This window comes from Triticum dicoccoides, chromosome 6B (genome assembly GCF_002162155.2).
Source record: "Triticum dicoccoides isolate Atlit2015 ecotype Zavitan chromosome 6B, WEW_v2.0, whole genome shotgun sequence".
Classification (NCBI taxonomy): Eukaryota; Viridiplantae; Streptophyta; class Magnoliopsida; order Poales; family Poaceae; genus Triticum; species Triticum dicoccoides.
In genome coordinates, this window is record NC_041391.1 from 718,148,839 (window position 1) to 718,168,886 (window position 20,048).

A 20,048-nucleotide genomic window follows, 5' to 3' on the forward strand; every position below is an offset into this window, starting at 1 on the left:
GGCGGGTGTGGTGGAGCCGAAGGTTGGTCCTGGGTGGCGGGCGCGAGGGGTAGGGAGAAATCCATGTTGGGTCTTGCCGGCACCAACACGGTGACGCATGTGGGCGCCGCCATCCTTCTTGAAGGGCGGCGGGTGTGGTGGAGCCGAAGGTTGGTCCTGGGTGGCGGGCGCGAGGGGTAGGGAGAAATCCATGTTGGGTCTTGCCGGCACCAACGCGGTGACGCCTGTGGGCGCCGCCATCCTTCTTGAAGGGCGTCGGGTGACCCTCTCCCCCCTCTACCCTCCATGTACCGGGAGAAATCCTAGGATTCGTCCGGGCAGCAGCGTCGTCATCATCGCATTCCTTCTTGAAGGTGGTGCTTGGTACACGGCAACTCGGTGGCTTTGAAGCGTGGTGGTTATCTTCGGTGGGCGCAGCGGTCGCGGGGTGCCGTAGCTTTCGTTCATCCGGCGTTGTTGCCATTTTTTCTCTTGTATTTTCTTTTGGGCGTGCTTGTGCTGTTAGCCCCAGCGTTAATCGAAATGTTATATCGGGTGGTTGCTATATCTATATAGCAGGCGAAAGCCTATTTCGAGAGTGTTTACTTCAGGAACCTATAACAGGGGCATTGAGCTTCCTTCAAAATTACTAACTTCAGAAATATCTAAGTACTTCCCAATTAATCAGGGATTCAGGATAAAAATGTCTCGTCTCCTTGGGAGAGAGCTGGCGATGCGTTAACTGTTTACTTCTCCTTGGCGAGCATCCAGTTCCAGGACAGGTTGTGGACTTGTGGTGATTTTTTTTGAAACGGAGGCAAAAACTTTGCCTCATCTTATTAATAAAGAAGAAGAGAGTTGCCCGGTTAATAAACAGAAAACCGGGTGAAAATCGTCACAAACCGCTGAGTGTACACTCATAATCACACACGCACATCACATAGAGGGTCTCGTCATCATCACACGCCGGTGTCATCGTCATCACTTCTCCCCAACAGGCGTCATTGCCCTCCCTAATCTTCGAGCAAGCGACTCCGACTTCTTCGAAGACAAATGTTGAGCCAACCCACATCGTAGAGGCTATGTGAAACAAAAGAAGCCCCGCGCCAAGGACAACACAGCTCCGACTCTAAAAGATAGCTCCGAAGGAGAACTATGCAAGGTTGGCGCCGCGGAAGACCACCGAACAGATCACCTGTTCCCTGTCATCGTCGCCACAATATGTGGAAGATTAAAGTTCCGCTTAAAATCAAAATCTTCATGTGGTTTGTTCACAAGGGAGTGATCTTGACGAAAGATAATTTGGTTAAGCGAAGCTGGGTAGGTAGTTCTAGATGTTGTTTCTGCGACCAGAATGAAACTATACAACAACTCTTTCTCGATTTCCCGTTGGCAAAGCTACTATGGCGCACGATACATCCTCCAATTTTCATTAACACGTTATTTGAGACGTGGCTAAACGGAGTTGATTCAACCATAGCGAGACATATATGAATTGGGACATGCACATTACTTTGGGCTATATGAAACACTAGGGACAACATTATCTTCAACCAGAAAAACTTTATGTACTTTTTGCAGGTTATCTACTGGGCCACTGCTTAGACCTGTATGTGATCATTACTCACTCTCCAGGATTCTTTCTTAAATTAATTACTCGTAGGTTGTACAAGACTTTATCTGGTAAGTTGGCCAATAGCTCATTTAGCTAGATCTGTTCAAACACGCTCTCCTACATTGCTCACGCCAAGCAAGCTGCTCTCTTGATCCGGAAGACGTGGCTCATTAGTTCAGTAAGCTGTGATAGTTAATGCTTATGAATCCATTCCGACAGATGCTGCACTAATCGCGCAACCTATCTAATCACTACTAATTAATTTATATTTATCCTCCTAACAGAACAATTTTGTACAATAGGCCGTTTTCTTGACCTGATCTGAAACACGCAGCTTAACTTCTTACAGCATTCATGAACTAACTATACCTAGCTTTTTTTTTGACAATCAATACCATGATATATTTATATTAGCGAATAGTACATGGTAGAGATACATGAGCTGAGCACAACGATTATAATACAAATTGAAGTCTAAAAGAAACGAGCAAATCTTCGAGATATTCAAATTCTTTCTTGCTTATGTATATCAAGTAATCTCAGTACATATACGATTATGTACAAATTCTTTCTTGCTGGTTGGTTTACAATTGGTAGTGTCGCCGATCCTGAAGAAACTCATCGCGGATGCCTCAACTTACCTTGGGGTTGACATGGCGAGTGAGCTCCATGAACTGGAGACCACCATCATGCCGCAGTTTGAGCTCATGATTGAAGCAGCTAACAAGGGCAACCACAAGATCAAGTTGGAAAAATGGGTCCAAGAGCTCAAAGAAGCCTTCTGCAAAGCCGAAGACCTGCTCGACAAGCATGAGTACAACCTCCTCAAGCGCCAAGCAAAGAGCGGGAAGGGTGCCTCCACCAGCACTTGTATGCATCCTGCGTTTAACTGGCTGTCCAATCTGGGCACCAAGAACAGGAAGTTACTTCACCAGCTCAAGGAACTGAAGGCCATTCTTGCAAAAGGCAAAGAGCTCCGTGAACTTCTTTGCTTACCAGCTGGTAGTAATAGTGCAGAGGGCCCTGCTATTCCTCAAGCCACATCATTACCACCTCTGAAAGTAATAGGTCGTGACAAGGATCGCGATCGTATAATAAACTTTCTTACCGAGCCGGTTGGTGCTGCCACCGACGCTATATATTCAGGTATGGCTATTGTTGGAGCAGGAGGCATGGGAAAATCCACCTTGGCACAGCATGTTTACAATGACAAGAGGGTACAAGAACATTTTGATGTCCGGATGTGGGTGTGCATCTCACGCAGACTTGATGTCCATCGTCATACACGGGAGATCATCGAGTCCGCGGCCAGGAGGGAGTGTCCGCGTGTTGATAATCTGGATACCCTCCAGTGCCAACTAAGGGACATGCTGCAGAAATCAGAGAAAGTCTTGCTTGTGTTGGATGATGTTTGGTTTGATGATTCGAGCAGTCAGATGGAATGGGACCAACTTTTAGCTCCTCTGGTTTCACAGCTCAAGGGAAGCAAAGTTTTGGTAACTTCTCGACGGGATACATTTCCCTGTGCTCTTCGCTGTGAAAAGGTGCTCCGGTTGGATACCATGGAAGATACCCAGTTCCTCGCACTCTTCAAATACTATGCCTTCGCTGGGGAAGAAACCAGAGACCTTTCATTGCTTGAAAGGCTAGAAGAGATTGCAGAGAAGATAGCTAAAAGGCTTGGACAGTCTCCCTTGGCTGCAAAAGTTGTTGGTTCGCAGTTGAAAGGGAAAATGGATATATCTGCCTCGAAAAATGCTCTAACTTTAAAGATTGAAAACTTAAGCAAGCCCAGGACAGCCCTGTTGTGGAGTTATCAGAAGTTAGATCCACGTCTTCAGAGGTGTTCTGCATATTGCAGCTTGTTTCCAAAAGGGCACAAATATGACACTGATGAGTTGGTTCACCTGCTTGTAGTGGAGGGACTTGTTGATTCAAGCAACCAGAATAGGAGAATGCTAGATATTGGAAAGGATTACATCAATGAGATGGTCTCTGGATCTTTCTTGCAACCAATTTCATATTTATTTGGCCGCACGTACGTCATCATGCATGATCTTCTTCATGATTTGGCTGAGTCGCTCTCTAAACAAGACTGCTTTAGATTAGAGGATGATAAGGTGACAGAAATACCATGCACCGTCCGACATCTATCTGTCTGTGTTGAGAGTATAAAACGACATAAGCACAATATCTGCAAGCTACATAATTTACGCACTGTTATCTGCATCGAACCACTTACAGATGACATAAGTGGTATTTTCGATCAGGTTCTGCAATATTTGAAGAAGTTACGTGTGCTCCATTTGTGCTTTTACAATAGTAGCAAGCTACCTGAATCTGTAGGTGTGTTGAAGCACCTTCGGTATTTGAACCTCGTCAAAACTTCTATTGCCGAGTTGCCTGGATCATTATGTGCTCTTTATCACCTACAGGTACTTCAGTTAAACGATAAAGTTAAGAGCTTGCCTGACAAACTCTGCAATTTAAGCAAGCTACGGCATCTTGAAGGGTATCGCGATCTGACATACCAGTTGTATCAAGTAGCTCTGCCTCAAATCCGTTATATAGGCAAGCTAACTTTGCTCCAACATCTTGAAGAATTTTGTGTGCAAAAGCAGAAGGGGTCTGAGTTGCAACAGATCAGAGACATGAAAGAGCTTGGTGGCAGTTTAAATGTCAGAAATCTGGAGAATGTCAGTGGAAAGAATGAAGCCATAGACTCTACGCTATATCTGAAAAGTCACCTTGGAACCCTCAGCCTTGTCTGGAGTTGCAATGATGGCACGAGAGTAGAGGATAGTTTACAGTTGGAGATTATAGAAGGTTTGAAGCCGCCGCCTCAACTTCATTGCCTCAAAATTGAAGGTTACAAATGTGCCACATATCCAAGTTGGTTACTTGAGGGTTTGTATTTTGAAAATTTGCAATCTTTTACGCTTGTTAACTGCAGTGCGTTAGAAGGCCTGCCACTCAATACTAAGCTCTTCAGGCATTGCACTGAACTGCAGCTCCAGAATGTGTCAACTCTGAAAACATTATCTTGTCTTCCAGCTGCACTTGCCCGCTTAATGATTGGCAGTTGTCCATTGCTTACGTTTATTACTGATGGTGAGCTAGAACAGCATGATGAGAGAGAGAACATCATGAGGACAGACTACTTGGCATCACAACTTGCCTTCATATGGGAGGTGGATTCCGGATCAGAAATTAAGAAAGTATTATCATCAGAACATTCATCTCTGAAGCAGTTGATGGATGCTGACAAGTCACATCTTCAAACCATTGCAAGTGCTATAGAAAGAGAAAACAATGAACTAATGCTGAAAGAGGATATCATCAAGGCATGGATATGTTGCCACGAGAAGAGGATTGGATTTATTTACGGAAGAAGCATCGGGATGTCGTTGGTTCCACCGTCGGGGCTTTGTCGACTTCACCTTTCTTCGTTCAACATTACTGATGGGGCATTAGCTGTTTGCCTTGATGGTCTCACTTCACTGACAAGGTTGGCCTTAGAGGAGATCATGACTTTAACTACACTTCCGTCGCAAGAGGTACTCCAACATTTGACAAAGCTTGACCACATGTTCATCAAATCTTGCTGGTGTTTGAAGTCACTAGCAGGCTTAAGAGCTGCTACCTCTCTTTTGGAGGTTAGGTTGATTACCTGCCCTTTGTTAGACTTGGCACGTGGAGCAGATTTATTGCCATTATCTCTGAAGGAGCTCGTTATATCCCGTTGCGTTGTCGCAGCCAATTCCATCAGTGGTGACTTGCCGCAGCTGGTAGACCTTTCCATGTTTCGGTGTAGAAGCTCTGCATCCTTGTCGATTGGCCATCTGACCTCCCTTGAATCATTATCACTAGGAGGTTTCCCGGATCTGTGCTTTCTTGAAGGCTTGTCTTCCCTGCAAGTTCATCATGTGCATTTGACAAATGTTCCGAAGCTAACTGCGGAGTGCATCGCACAGTTTCGGGCACAGAAATCACTCTATGTTAGCAGCCCTGCGATGCTCAACCACATGCTCTCAGCTGAAGGCTTTACAGTTCCATCATTTCTTTGTCTTGAAGAATGCAAGGATCCATCCGTTTCATTTGAGGAATCTGCAAATTTCACTTCAGTCAAGTGCCTGAGATTACGCGATTGTGAAATGAGTTCCCTGCCATGAAATCTCAAGTGCTTCTCCAGCCTGACGACACTTCAAATCCATATGTGCCCCAATATATCATCGTTGCCAGATCTGCCATCTTCCCTCCAGAGGATAGTCGTGTGGAATTCCGAACTCCTCAAGAAGAGCTGCCGAGTCCCGGATGGAGAAAGCTGGCCAAAGATTGAGCATATTCGCTGGAAAGAATTCAGAGAATTTTGATCCAGCTTCACAGCTACAATGAAAATGGGAAGGTAAAGATCCCACAGGTGCACTCTCCAAGATAATCTCTTGTACTATTTATTTCAAAGATTGTTACTGTTTTAAATGCTTCATTTAAACAGCTGGCTCGAGACCTGCCCTCTCCAGCAACCTCGGTCGCTTGTGATCAAGCTGAGTACCTCAAACTCGTCTTACCCCAGTTCAACTCTCTCCCATCTGTCACCAGACGCTCCATCAACTTCACCGAGACATGTCGAACTTTGTGTCCTGATGTACTGTCTGTAGTTTTGTTTCATTATCCTCTCGTTTAGTGTTACTTTTGATTGGTACTGGTTGTACCTGCTATATGAGTGTTGTTCCTGTGATTTCTGAAGGTCAAGATCCATATAAATATTGTTGTGTTTCTTTTGGATAAAATAAAACTAACTGGGGGGGCTGTTTTGGATAAAAATGGCTTAATTTCAAAAAGGAAATCTGACTAGCAATGCTCTTCCTCTGGTTTATCTGTACCAATGTTCTGTGCTGGGTGCATCATTCATACTGTCAACTAATGTCCGCCCCAGCCCAGGGCACACTTGCATCTAGCACAGCCCACTTGCATCTAGCACAGCCCCCGCGTTGCCCACCTCCCAGGGCGACTCGGGCGGCGGCGAGATCTTCTCCAGCCAAGTCCCTCTCGCACCTTCTCTTCCCCTCACCGCCGCCCTATGGACTTGGCCGGGCTAAGCCCGTGCAGATCCGGCGGCGGCGGGGCCCCTGGCGCCCTGGTTTGGTTCGTCCTCGGACGGGAGGCTCGAGCGACGGGTGGACGGCACGGCGCTCCTCCGCCCGCGTTGCTAGGACCGGTGGTGGTGGGAGGACGGCGGTGGTCGCGGCTGTGCGATGTCTGTTTGGTATTAGGCTCGGACTATCGGCATCCTTCATCAGGTGTATAGGAGTAGCGACAGGTGTTGCTAAGGGTGTTCCGTCTTGCCATCTAGTATCTCTAAAAAAAAAGGGCAACCTGGTGCATGTAGCTCCCGCTTGCGCAGGGTCCAGGGAAGGATCCGACCACTTTGGGTCTATAGTACGCAGACTTTCCCTACATTTCTGTAAGAGGCTGTTTCCAGGACTTGAACCCATGACCTCATGATCACAAGGCAGCAGCTTTACCACTGCGCCAAGGCTCCCCTTCCCATCTAGTATCTCTATATACCGTTTTTGACATCTTTTAATTGGCACACAGGAATGGTCAAACCAGTTCTGAACATCCAAATTCAACCATAAAGATGCATGATAAGCAGCAGGCAACAGAAAAAAGTTTGAAAACTGCTATTGTGCTGCATATCTATATCTCTTTATGGATCATCAAGTTGCATCTGCCACTTGTTTAGGAGACTGCATTTGTTTCAGTCAATTTGTTGCATAGGTTGCTCTTTGCACAGATCTAAAAGGGCACTGAATGTCCAATAAGTCCGAACTGCAAAATATTTGCGGCTACTAAGAGAGACGACATATAATTTTGAATGACAATTAGAAATTCACAACATTCAACTGCATATATGTGACGGGGCAAGGAGCTAATTTTTAAGGAGTAGCATCTCTCAAAAGCTAAAGTGAGAGGGCTGGCCTGCTGCATTATCTACTTGTCGTTCAGTTCAGGAAGTTCCATGGTGAGCTTCGGCGACAATTTGTGGTGATTTAAAGGCCCAACGCCACCATCTTCATGCAACCCAGTAACAAAACAGTCTCGTTTCCAACATTAGACAGTCCACCAAAATAATCATCCAGAGAGTAGCACTGTGACGGTGGGTAACATAATTTTTTTTAAAAGTGATTGTATAAGACTGCAAGCATGTATAACAACAACCAAATCACTGAAAAAGCTAAGGATGTATATGTAAAATCACGCATCTAGTCATACCTGAAAAATGTATAATCTGTTGTTGCAAAAACGTAACTGTCTGCACCTCACATACTTGTACTAACAAATCTCTAACGAAGGCTCACGCAAAGATAGATTTGAACGAGTACATACCCGTCTAGTCGTAGATTTGAAGATAGATCTGAACACAGCCGAACACAAAGGCTTGTATTACTAACAGATGAACTGTAAATGACTAACAGATGAACTGTAAAATTAAGATTTAAGTAATACATACCAGTTGACAGGCTTATATTAAGCTGTAAACAACTGTAAGCAAACATATATAACAGCGTCCAAATTGTTGAGAGAACTATTGAGAAGAAGCAGAACGTAGCAGAGGCACAAAAGCTTGCTTCATAAAAGAGCACGGCGACTACATACAGGTGGATAAAAGAGCAAAGGAGAAATGCATTACCGGTACAGCTATAGAATGACGAGTTGCCAAAGAGCATGACAACTACAGAATGACGACTAGGAATGGCCGCCCAATAATATAAAACCATCAACATGGATGACTGATTATTACAGAAAATGCAGTACAGTAGCAGTCTTAACCAATTCTACAATTTTGTATCATTATCCATAGTACATTATTATCCGACGGAGAGAATAGTGTATCACACAAAGAGAGATGAATCGAGCCAAACACTATTAAACTTCAGAACCGGCTGGCCGGACAACGAGCAGAAGCAACTCCCCTGTTTTTGGCTTGTTAATTCAAAGTATCAGGGATATTATCTCTCAAAGAGTAAACTAGGGTGGTTGGGATGTGTGCTGGCTCCTCTCTCCATGGCAGTCTTCACGGCTTCAACAATGCCATCATCACCCTCAACATCAATACATTTGACACTAGTGAGGCAAGGGAGGTTCTCAATTCCAAAGCCGAGGCAGTTAGCTTCAACCATGCAAAACTGATTAAGCTCGAGTTTTTCAAGCTTTGTCATGGACCCTGTACCAAACATCAGATCTAATGCTTCATAACGTGCATCATAAATAAAAATATTCAAGAATCGGAATCCTATTTCTTCACTGATTCTGAGCTTCTCGTTTGTCTCTGTTTCTTCATTCAGATGCAGAACGAGCAGACTGGGTAAGGCCCCAAGGATAGAGAGATCGTCCTGCTTGACTACCTCCACTTCAATGTGTAGTTGTTAGAGGTTTCGGAGGGAGCTCACCCATGTAGGAACCTGTGGGAAGTCCCAAAAATAGATAGAAAGGTCCTCGAGGGTAGGCAGGCACAAAGATTCCTCATGTAAGAGGCTCCGCCCAAACTCAATAGTCAGGGAGCGGAGATTTTGGGTGCCTAGCTTACACAAGGAGGAGACAACAGCTTTGTTGTGCTCCTCCCCGACCATATTTGTATCCTCAGTGTCAGAATCAAATTCAAAATCAAGGATAAGCCGCAAACTCCTCAAATTCATTAGTTGACCAAGGCCGCACAAGAAGTCTATTGACTGAATGGAGGCATCAACATCTTTCAATGTCTCCAATGCTTGCATCTTTGCAATCCCATCAGGAAATTTAACCGCCCAATGTTCGATGCTGCGTGATCAGGCACCGTTTATCATGATGTATGGAGTATTCTGTGCTGAGTTAACTTTTTTTGAATCTCCAAATGAGCGTGAGGCTGCTGACGAGTCCACGAGTACGACCACGGGGATAGTCAAGGTTACCAGAGGAGAGGTGGCTGAGACACAGATCGTGCAGAGACTACATGAGTTGGCTCCTGGGGAGTTCGAGTGGGACCTTGTCAGTATGGCTGATAGGATGTTCAGGGTTGAATTTCCATCCGTTGAGGATTTGCAGAGGCTGTTGAGCTTTGGGATGTGTAAGGTGCCGGGAACGGATGGTATCCTAGAGTTTCAGGAGTGGAAGCTTGTGGAGCCACAGGGCATGCCGCTTACTCAGACGTGGTTGCATTTCTCCGGGGCCCCTTCGAGGCCGCTGCAGGATGCTCGGGTGGTGGCCAGTATGGGCATTTTGGTAGGGAAGCCTGAGCGTGTGGACATGGAGTTTACCAGAGCTCACGGGATTGCTAGGGTATTGGTTAGTATTTTGAACATTGAGTATGTTCCGGATGTGGTTAAGTGGGCTTATCGAGGCAGAGTATATGACTTGGATATTGAGTTTGAGGATGAGAGCCTTCTGGTGGCGCCGCCTCGGGATTCTAATACAGATATGCAGGAGGGTGATGGCGGAGCAGGGGTTCGGGAGGCGCCGGTCGAGGATCCTGGACGACAATTGTCCAAGGGGCCAGGGTCCCAGCCAGCGTCAACCGGGGATGGAGCAGTCTCACCTTCCGTGGTACCTTTGACGACTCTAAGATTTGGGTCTTTTGAGCCCCACTCTGCACCACCGAGACTCTGGAGTGATCGAGTTGAGTCCGAGGAGGCGTTTGAGCTCGAGTTACCGGCTTTGGGTTTGGAGGATGATGTGGCTATGATTACAGGGGATCAGCCGGTCGCCACTCCTCTTCCTGCGCAGCAGGGGCCACCTTATTCGGAGGTGTCGTAGCTTGTTGGTCCTGTTTTATCGGGGAGTGATCCGGGGCAGGCGGCCTCGGATTGTTCTCCTTCTACTGAGGATGGAGACTTGGGGCAGGTGGCTTCTGAGTTTCTCTCCTTGTCGGGAGGGAGTCTGGGGCAGGTGGAGTCGGATATCTCTTCCCCCGTCGCGTCTACCGGTCGGTTGATGCCGGCTTTGCCTTCGGGAGGCGGCTCGAGGCAGGTGGCCTCGGAGCCTCCTTCCTCTCCGGTGTCGGCGCGGGTAGCTTCACCGGTGTTGGGTGGGGAGCGAGGGCAGGCGGCCCTTGGTCGGGCTACACCCACCCAGCCCCGAGTATCGCCAGATGGGCCGCGCCACACCTCGACTGGGGGTGCTCTGCCTACTTCGGGTAAGCCTGTACAGGTGGATCGATCTGCTGGTTGTGGAGCGACTGGAGGCCGGACCTCTCCTGCGATATCTCAGGAGGAGGTCATCGCGTTTGGAGAGATTCAGGATCCGGTGTCTGAGGGGCGCCGGATGAGTGGACGGCTCCAAAGTCTGCCCGACATGGACGATATCCAGTAGCGGTGCGCCATGAGGGCGGCCAAGCTTCGTGACGTTGAGGTCACTACGGGTATGTCGGTCAATACATCTAATTCCATTTTGCATTTTTCAAATGATGATATTGTTAAGAATGCAAATCAATTAGGTGTTTCGCTGGGTAGTAATGACACTGAAATTTCTAATTCTGTTAATGACCTTTTAGACTTAGAGACTGAGCGGGCCTTAGAGATGATCCGTAATATTGCGGCTGTCAAACCTATGAGTGATTCTGAGGTTGATGCACTCGGGGTAAGGGTGTTAGATAACTTTTGTGCGGATCTTATGCAACCTACTACTGATGAGGATGCTCAGGCTGAGTCTAACGAGATAGTGTTGGCTAGCCCGTCTGAGACTGGTTGTGAGGACCAGTTGCAGAGTCAAACGATCCCAAAGCGCAAGTGGAAAAGGAAGGTATACCCGGTTTCCGCAGTGCGTCGGAGTGCTAGGATACGTACGGCAAAAAAATTCCATGATGAAATATGAAAGGAATATTCTGGAATAGCAGAGGTCTAAAGGACTTGGCTAAAAGAAGGTTTCTTGCTGAGGCGTCTATCGAGCATTGTTTAGATTTCATAGCTCTATCGGAGACGGGTAGAGATAACTTCGCACCTCAATTTCTAAATACTCTTTTGGGAGGTATAGATTTCGATTGGCATTGCTTGCCACCGAGAGGGAGATCGGGTGGAATCCTTCTCGGAGTTAGGTGTGATGCGCTTGAGGTTCGCAGTGTGGTCATGGGGGACTTTGCGGTTAAGTTTAGGGTGTGATCGAAGGTTGATGGGTTTAATTGGGCTCTTTTGCGATGTATGGTGCTGCACAGCCAGAGCTCAAGCCTGAGTTCTTGGCTGATCTTGTTCGGATTTGTGGCTCCGAGCAGTTGCCCATCTTGGTGGGGGGTGATTTCAATATTATTAGACGGGGTGAGGATAGGAACAACGATAATTTTGATGGGCGATGGTCGTTCATGTTTAACACGATCATTGAAAGTCTAGACCTGTGAGAAATTGAGCTCTCGGGTAGAAAGTTTACCTGGGCGAAGGCGATGCCAAATCCGACGTATGAGAAGTTGGACCGTGTGTTGGCTAGCGTGGACTGGGAACAGAAGTTTCCCCTGGTGACTGTCCAGGCCTTATCCCATGGTATTTCTGACCATACACCGTTATTTATCGACTCTGGTGAACCCACGCACCTGGGGAACAAAAATGTGTTCTCATTTGAGATGGCTTGGTTTGAAAGAGAGGGCTTCATGGATCTTGTGGCTAGAGAGTGGGCTAAGGATTCAGGAGGGAGGACTGCGCTTCAATGCTGGCAGAATAAGATTAGGCATTTGAGGAGCTTCCTGCGTGGGTGGGCTAAGAATCTGAGAGGGATTTATAAGGCCGAAAAGGAAAAGCTCCTTGTCCTTGTACAGACTCTGGATGTAAAGGCGGAAACCACGATTCTGCCGGCTGCCGAGCTTCATGCCAAGCTAGAGGCGGAATTGCGGCTCAAAGAACTTCTTAGAGAAGAAGAGTTGAAGTGGGCGTTGCGGGCCAAGGTACGGTGAGTTGTCCAGGGGGACGCGAATACACAATTCTTTCACATGATCTCTAACGGTAAGCATCGAAAGAAGAAGATCTTTCAGCTTGAGCAAGATGAGGGTACGATTGTAGGACAGGACAACCTAAAATTGTACATAACCGAATACTATAAGCAGTTGTTTGGCCCTCCAGAAGAGAACTGTGTGTCTCTGGACGAGTCAAGGGTGGAGGATATTCCTCAGCTCATGTCGGTGGAGAATGATATTCTTGCGGCTCCCTTCTCGGAGAATGAGGTGCTCGAGGCCATCTCACAAATGAAGAATAACAAGGCACCGGGCCCTGATGGTTTCCCAGCGGAGTTTTATAAGAAGTGCTGGCACATCATTAAAGGGGATCTATTGCCTATGTTTCATGACTTGTTTGCTGGGCAGCTTCATTTATTTCAGCTAAATTTTGAAACGATTACCCTTCTTCCTAAGAAAACAGAGGCTGTGAGGATTGAGCAATTCAGGCCAATCTGTCTTCTTAATGTCAGTTTCAAAATTTTCACCAAGGTCGGGACCAATAGACTCACATAGATTGCGCATACTGTTGTGCAGCCTACCCAATCTGCTTTCATGCCGGACAGGAATATCCTTGAGGGGGTAGTGGTCCTTCATGAAACGCTCCATGAAATCCACACGAAAAAACTGGATGGGGTTGTTTTCAAAGTGGATTTCGAAAAAGCGTACGATAAAGTCAAATGGCCATTCCTCCAGCAGGCCTTGCGCATGAAGGGTTTTGATGAGGCCTGGCGACGCCAGGTAGAATTCTTTACGCAAAAAGGGAGTGTTGGAATTAAAGTAAATGATGATATTGGGCACTATTTCCAGACACATAAGGGTTTGCGACAAGGAGATCCCATGTCTCCTGTTTTGTTCAACATAGTGGTTGACATGTTAGCAGTCCTAATAGGTCGGGCAAAGGAGGCCGGTCAGGTGGGAGGCTTGGTGCCCAACCTAGTCGATGGGGGGGTGTCCATCTTACAGTACGCGGATGATACTATCATCTTTATGGAGCATGACCTGGCAAAAGCGAGAAATATGAAGCTGGTGCTTTGCTTATTTGAACAATTGTCTGGGTTAAAGATTAACTTTCATAAAAGTGAATTGTTCTGCTTTGGTCGAGCCAAGGAGGAACATGAGGCATATAGGCAATTGTTCGGATGTGAATTAGGAGCTTTACCTTTCACTTATCTAGGTATACCTATTCACCATCGTAGGCTTACAAACCGAGAGTGGAAGTGCGTTGAGGATCGGTTTGAAAAGAAACTGAGTTGCTGGAAGGGCAAACTTATGTCGTATGGAGGCCGGTTAATTCTTATTAATTCGGTACTCACAAGTATGCCGATGTTCCTATTATCTTTCTTTGAGGTTCCAGTTTGGGTTAGGAAACGGCTGGACTTCTACCGATCAAGATTTTTCTGGCAGAGTGATGAACTTAAAAGAAAGTATAGATTCGCTAAGTGGGATGTCATCTGTAGACCCAAGGACCAAGGGGGGTTGGGTATCGAAAATCTTGAGGTCAAGAACAGATGCATGCTTAGTAAATGGTTGTATAAGCTTTCGGGTCCGACTGATGCAATTTGGGCGCAGATTCTTCGTAACAAGTATCTGCAGTCCAAAACTTTGTCACAGGTGACAGTGAGACCAACAACTGATTCACCGTTTTGGAAGGGGCTTATGAGAGTTAAGGTAACCTTCTTTAGTAGAACAAAGTTGTACAGCGACGTGATGCGCTAGTTGCAACGATAATGCAGTCTATTCCACTTAACATTCAGTTTCGGCGGGTGCTTGTTGGTGAGAGATGGGAAGCTTGGCTCCATTTGGTGCGTAGACTGATGGAAGTCCAGCTCACGCAACAGTCCGATCAGTTAAGTTGGAAGCTTACTAGGAATGGACAATTTACTGTCAAGTCGATGTACACCGATGTCATCAATTCCACGGTCATTCCTAGTACCAGACATGTTTGGAAAGTAAAAGTGCCTTTGAAAATCAAAGTGTTTATGTGGTTTGTTCATAAACAGGTAATTTTAACAAAGGACAACTTGGTCAAGCGCAATTGGACTGGATCTACTAGGTGTAGCTTCTGTGATCAGGACGAGACCATTCAGCATCTCTTCCTCGATTGTCCTTTGGCGAAAATTTTGTGGCGCATTGTGCAAATTGCTTTTAACATTACTCCTCCGAGTACGGTCGGGTCGTTATTTGGAACGTGGCTGGATGAGATAGAGTCCGAAACAGCTAGACATATTCGAGTAGGAGTATATGCGTTGTTATGGGCAATTTGGAACTGCAGAAATGATTTGGTCTTTAACAGAATAACTACTATTCATTTTTTGCAGGTTTTATTCCGTGCTACAGCATTGATTCGTATGTGGTCCTTACTCACTCCGATGGAGGCCAGGGAGCGTTTGGTTACTGGATCTGTCCGGTGGGAGATGGTAGCGCGGGATATCTTCAACCGGTTTGGTTGGCGGTCATGTAATAGGATAGGCTTTTAGTGCTACTATTTTATTCACCAGCCGGTTGTGGCCATTATGGTTTATCTTGGTTTAGCTGTGATGCTCTTGGTGAGCTCGCTTTTGTGTTGTTCAGGACTATACGACTTTGTTGAACCATTTTATTTATTGAGATGGTTGTATGCATCTTTCTGATGCAGAGGCCGGGGAGCTCCCCCTTTTCGAAAAAAAATAATAGATGCAGGTAATTTCTCTACAAAAGTCCCTGTTAGGTCCAGCATCTCTAAGCATCCCAAACGACCAATTTGTTCGGGGAGCTTGCTTATTCTTGTACCTTTGATGTTCAGGTACCTCAGCTGGAACAACATCACTATATTTTCAAGATGATGTTCTTCCAATGATTGGTGGCTCAAGTCAAGAACACATAGATGTCTGAACTCCTCCAAATAAGGGATTTCCCAGAAAATTCCAAACATACTAAGTGATCGGGCGTGGGACAACACTAGACCTGCTGGCAGTATTGTTGACTTTTCTTTGTTGAAGCCTTGGAGAGAGAGTCGACGAACGACTTTTCTTTGTGTCCCAATAGTTAGAATGGGAACACCAGGCAGAGTAATAAAGTTCACATCTATGGACTTGGATATAATGAAATCAAGAATTGTATCATGAACTTGACAATTCTTCACCTTGCCATATCGATCTATCTTCCCGGGTTGGATCAAACCTCTATTGAGGAGCTCATTGAAACACCTTTCCCCTAATTCGTATAATGTGTATCTTGCCTCTCCATGAATGAATCCTTCAGCAATCCATCTTCTTACCAAGACTTTCTTCTTAATAGTAGAGTCTTCTTGAAATATGCTCAGATGTAGGAGACAAGTTTTTAAATGAGGAGGCAGATCAAAGTAACTAAGAGACAATATCTTCATCATTTCTTCAACACTAGGATTTCTTTCAAGTGCACGACCAATTGAATCATTCACTTGATTCCATAGAGCCTCTGTCCTCCCTTTGTTAGCCAACAAACCAGATATAGCAATGATTGCCAGAGGTAAGCCATCACATTTTTCTAAAATTTCATCGAAAACTTTTTCAAGGTGTGAAGGGAGATATTCTTTGGAGTCGAATAGTCTTCCTTGAAATAGTTTCTTTGAATGCACCGGATTAAGGGGCCTTATATTGTAAGTATCACCATTGAATGATGAATGGCATGATTTGGCGACATCATTTATACGAGTAGTGGTGGTTATTATACTGCCAGAACTGGTCACGGGGAATGTGTGCTTAATAACATCCCATGTATACACATCCCATATATCATCAACGATAACAAAATACCTGCACGTGGATTAACACATGAGATCAGCATGGCTTCAATATAAAAATACCTGCACGTGGATTCCCACGTGAGATCAGCATGGTTTCAATATAAACAATGTACAGAAAGATAGACAAATAAACTAAAGAACGTGTTTGCAAAGACAACATAAAAATACTCATACATAAGCAAGCATAAAAATACTGTGTGTCAGCAAGCTTAAGGGTGCACCTTGGCGTGCTTTTTTAACCATGCTTTTATGACGTCAAGGTGTGTGCTTAATCGTGCCTAGGTGCTAGGCTACATCAGATTGCCTTGCGCGCAATCATGCTAGGTGCGCGCTTTGGCAAAATATGTGACAAACAGATAAAAAAATTCAATTTTACTCCAAGTGCATTATTTATCCTTGGTTATCATCACATATCCTACATATTAAATTCGTCTGTGTACATCAATCCATGCTAATTAGTTTGGCAGTTCACGGAGAACTGGGTGATAAGCAAGAGATTACACGGGAGGCATGACCATGGAATAGATCAAGACTTTTTGGAAAAATGGACAAGATCAAGGACTGGTCAATAATTTCGATAAGCATACATCAGTTCAACCAATGGATGGATTGAAATATTATGATGAATAATCGTACATGCTTAACATGTATAGAAGGGACCTCGAACTGGATCAGGTGACCATGTGCGGGGAACAAAGATCTAGCTAGGCGTGGATCCAAACAGCTGGTGATGCAGAATTAAGAAGATCTACATAGTGTACTTATACAGGAATAAGTTCATTTCCTCACTAAACTATTGGTTTGCCTCACTTCCGCTCTAAATGATTTTTATGGACCCGCGTAACCCCTAAACTAAATTGCAGAGGCCGGGGGCAATCCTTCTTTTTGCAAAAAAATGTAACCCCTAAACTACAATTTTTCCGGTTTGGATGGCTGATGATGCAAACAATTGCGCGAGGTTCTGACCTGAGGATCTCATGGCGGTTGGACTTTGCCGATCAGCAACACAAGATCAGGTGGGCGGGATGAGAACGAAAATGGACAAGGGAGAGCACATCCATTTGGATGCACAAAGGATTTGGTCTGAAGATGAAAGAGAGTTATAGAAGAAGGTGGAGGGAGAAGATGGTAGTTTGCTAGTGTATTATCAAAAGCACTGCCCAAAACTGGTCATGGGGTACCGCACTAGCAAAATATTGTTTAAGTACCATCATGGGAGATTGGGAGCCCAAAAGGATGTGCAAGAAAAATGAGCCAAGTCGATTGTATAAGGGAGGAAAATAAACTTTGCCATCATGCATATAAAAATACCGAGTGTTAGCAAATAGGGGCTACTCGATCTACTCCTTGCACAAGGTTATGTCATATACTCAATGGAGGGAGTAGCTATGTCTTCGAGATGCTACAATTAATATTAGAAGAAAAGAAACATAACATGAATGACGAACATATGGAGAAGTTCATATGATATGTCATTTTTGGTACTCTCGCCATTTCATTTCACTTCACATCCACACGGTCTTCACTACAAACATTTAGCCATTACATATGTAACAATAGATGGGAAAACATTACCACAAATTACATCAAATGTTTTTTTGAACAAATATCTGGTAGGTTTTCATGTGAAATATCTAAATAATGTTCTTAATTATTTGTATTCGAGAAAAACAACTAGACATGGAATAAAAAGTGAACCTTTTATCTGCTAGGAAATCTGTGATCTTGATGATGAGTTGTTGTATATTCCCTGCTTCAGTACTAGCATAATCTGTCTTAGCTACTTCATTGAAAATGGTTCTTAAGATATTCGTCATGTCTGAATTTCGTGAAACTGAGACGAAGGCCCGACACTCGTATTGTCCTTTGAGCTCTTGATACACTTGGTTTGCAAGAGTTGTCTTGCCCATACCTCCAGATCCAACAATGGAGACTATCTTCGGATATTGTTGTTGTTGTTGTTGCTGCACGGGTGGACGGATATCGTCTTCCATCAGCAATTTGATTATCTCAGCTTTGGGTTTTTCAAGTCCGACGAGTTTTGATGAATGCTCGAAGATAGCAAGTGCTCTAGGATCAACAGTCGCATTGACCATCTTGGAGAAGGTCTCGCGACTCTTGTACCTTGCATTTCTCTCACCCACCTCGATGATTTGTTTCTTTAGATCTTGGATCTCCTTGCCAATCTGACGGCGAGCCTTCATCTTTCCCAACTTCCCAAGTGAACTCTTGATCTTCTCAATAAAGCCATCTGGCTTTTCGTCTTTGTCACCAATGCTTTGCATGAAGTCGTTGATGGCATCCTCCAGGTCATAGGACAGCTCCCGCACCTCATTCATCCAAACTTTATCCTGCGGATTAGGATCCTCCACCTCAGACATCTTGAGGAGAAAAGCCTCCATGGTGGCGAGCTCATGGGTAAGTGACTTGATCTCCTTGCGAACTGTGTTGAAACGCTTGTACTCGTTGCTGAGCAGAACGGTCAACTTCACTATGACGGGTTTGAGGACACCGGTCACCACGCTAACAAGAGCCGCCTCCATGGCCATGCTAGCTGAGAGCTCGCTCAATTAATGCAGCAACAGTGTTCTCAATCTACAGCCTGACAAAAGCATTGGTGGAAGTAAGCCAGTATGCCCGAGCATTATAACACTGAACAAGCTAGCTCCGAACCGCTACCGTGCCGGCCGCTGCGAGGCAGTGCAAGATTGAAGCAACGTACTAGAAGAGATGGGGTCGTACATACCTACGTGGAGCCAGGATTTTTCTTCGGTAGCGGCAACTCAGAGCCGGCTTGACCAGTAATGGTGTCCGTTGAACGCACTCAAATTAAACAGTTGATTATTTCCTCTTCTGCTCGTTGTGGATCTGAACCCTGTTGGAAAAGATTGGATTAATGGAGGTGTGGCTAATTAAGCATGGCTGCACCGAACGAGCTACAGATCGACCCCGTACATGCCAACGCGAGGCGGCATATAGGAGAAGGAATCGTTGGTACCTAGCACGGGGGCGATGGGAAGGAAGCTCGGATGCCGGCAACGCGTGCAGAGGAGAGACGAGGGTGAGCAGTGGGCTGTGGAGTGAGAAGGCAAGGGGATCTGATCTGGTTAGTGGGTGAGCAGGAGAGGTCTGGGATAATACATATACGAGTACTATTTGATGAGTTAACCAAAACGCGTGCCGTGCATGTTCATCCCATGTTGCTCCAAAAGTTCTCTCCACCCGACGTTGCTAACAATTCATAAATCTTTGATGCTAATTAACCTAAAATAAGAGGGGAAAGGACGCCGAGTTGCATAAGCTTTCTCCATGTGGTTGTTAGCGTAGTAATTAAGCTCAAAAGGCATAGAAATGTGCAACCACGCGTATAAAGGTAATGCAATTGGTGCCTGGTTTCAACTTTCAACAAAGTGTCAAAGTGGTCTATCACTACAAATTGAACCCTTGTTGTTGACAAAACAAAGACCCTTTCACGTAGTTGCTTGGTTGTTTCTCAGTACCCTTTTAAGCGTTCTATATGTATAAAGCTGGGCCAAACGCCTTTTCCCTAAGAAAGAGGAAGAAGCCAGGTAGCTGTTTGGATATTTCTCTGCTCTAGATGCCAAAGGGAGCTATGCATCTATCTGATGCAGAGGCCGGGGCAAATCCTCTTTTCGAAAAAAAAGATGACAAAGGGAGCTGTTGGGCGTACTGGATCAGTGCTTACTTATAATCAAGATGCATGGCAGTCATCTACTACA

At 45.4% G+C, this 20,048-nt stretch overlaps 2 pseudogenes; one reads left to right on the forward strand and one right to left on the reverse strand.

Annotated features, from left to right (window-relative positions):
- Window positions 1-97: 97 nt before the first annotated feature.
- On the forward strand, window positions 98-5,967 carry LOC119321662 (annotated as a pseudogene).
- A 2,538-nt stretch (window positions 5,968-8,505) lies between these two features.
- LOC119326164 lies at window positions 8,506-18,890 on the reverse strand (annotated as a pseudogene).
- Window positions 18,891-20,048: the final 1,158 nt, after the last annotated feature.